The sequence below is a fragment of the Pinus tabuliformis genome, chromosome 5_1 (assembly GCF_031772625.1).
Source record: "Pinus tabuliformis cultivar Carrire ecotype Pingquan chromosome 5_1, CPIR1, whole genome shotgun sequence".
Classification (NCBI taxonomy): domain Eukaryota; kingdom Viridiplantae; phylum Streptophyta; class Pinopsida; order Pinales; family Pinaceae; genus Pinus; species Pinus tabuliformis.
This window is the reverse complement of record NC_142305.1, coordinates 409,370,713-409,372,657: the sequence shown is the minus strand read 5'-3', so window position 1 is coordinate 409,372,657 and position 1,945 is coordinate 409,370,713.

The window sequence follows — 1,945 nt, the reverse complement described above, 5'->3', positions numbered from 1 at the left end:
AAGTTTGAAGGTAAGTCTGGAGAGGATCCGTCCAATCACGTGATGACTTACCACCTCTGGTGTGCTTCAAATTCTATCTCGGATGATTCGATCCGCTTACGTCTTTTCCAGCGTACACTCATTGGTCTCGTGGCCAAGTGGTACATTGAGTTACCACGGGCCTCTTTTTACAATTTTAGCCAGTTAGCTACCTCGTTCTTAACTCACTTTTAGTTGTCGGTCAGATACGATAACGGCACGAAGTTATTAACTTCACTAAAACAATCAACCTCCACGTATATTTCTGATCACATTCATGAGTGGAGACGTCGAAGAAGGCTAGTGAAAGTTTTTATCCCGGACCAAATCTTAGCTGAATGGTTTGTTAAATCATTATTACCAAGGATTATTGAAGATGTAGCCAAGGCCGGAGTAGTTACTGAGGAGCAAGTCGTTGCTCAGGCACAATACCTTGACTTAGTTTACCCTCAGTTGGGTACATTACACGAGAAGATTCCGGATCTTCCAAAGTCGAATCAAATCGCTGCTGCTCCTTCGGGATCTCATGCCGCTGATGGTATGATTGGTATCGTGAATACAAAGAGCAAGAAGAAGTCTTCCAAGGCTTCAACTACTCCTATTATCACTTTGCCCGATTCCCCGACAGGAGAGTCTTCTCCTGAACTTACCGCCGATATTCACGCTGTAGAGTCATCTACGGCCAAATCAAAAAATGGCGGAAAGAAGAAAGGAAAGAAGAAGGCTAAAGCAGACAAGGCTCCGAAGGAGAAAACAGAAAAGTCGGAAACCAATGACGAAAAACGCAAACCTCGATATCCTTGTCTTATTTGTGAAGAGGATCATTTTACGAGAGATTGCCCTCATCGGGCCGAGGTAGTGAAAATAGTCAAAGGTTCTCCCACTCCTGCTGTGTTAAAAAATCCATTTCCGGAGTAGGAGAATAAGATGATAGGTTCTTCCTCAAATGCCAGTGAAGAACCCATTTTGATGATGTCTCATGTGAGGATTGCGACTCGATCGCAAGATTATGGTAGTAAGAATCCTGTTGATGGTAAGGAAGCAGAATCTTCTCACCCTAACCCATCAACCTCAGCTCCTGGTTCCGATCCACTACAGATCGAGAAACCTAACCTGGACTTAGTAATTAAGCCGCCCGCCAAGGGTGTACTTCGAAGGTCTGCTTTCAATCCACATGCGAGCGCGGCCCAGAATTACAACATTGTTGAGGACTTAGCTGTTTCATCCTCAGCAATGTCGGCGTTAGAAGTGCTGCAATCATGCCCAGCACAACGAAAATTGCTTTTGTTGGCTATAGGAGCTGTTGATGTTCAGGACCCGAATCTAATAATCTTCGATCTAGAAAATAGTACACCACGTCTCCCCCATCAAATGGCTTTCCAAATTCCAGTGATAGTAAAAAACAGGCCTATTCATAGGACTGTGATTGATGAGGGAGCTTCTACGTGTATTGTGTCGATTCAATGTTGGAGATCCCTTGGTTCTCCTTCGTTGAACCAATCCCCCACCATCCTTAAGGCCTTTGATGGCCGTGGGTTCCGTCCGTTTGGTATTCTACAGGAATTTCCTATAGGGGTAGAAGGTAAAACCGTTAGTCTGGATGTGGAAGTGGTTGATGCCCCTCTAGACTACAACCTTCTTTTGGGTCGAAGTTGGTCATATGCTATGACAGCGGTCGTTTCATCGGTCTTCAGAGTCATTAAGTTTCCACATAACGGTAAGATCGTGACTATTGATCAGCTGACATACTTTTCATCCGACCCAGCCTCTTCAGAAAGTATCCAGCATGTCGGTAAGACGACAATCCCTTATAGGGACGTTGGTGTAGGTTTAGTTAAAGATGCCGGTTTACTGGGAACTTTTCCTCTCCCTCCACTCAGCATAGAACCTTCATTTGCAACAATTCATATGATTACATCAGAAAAAA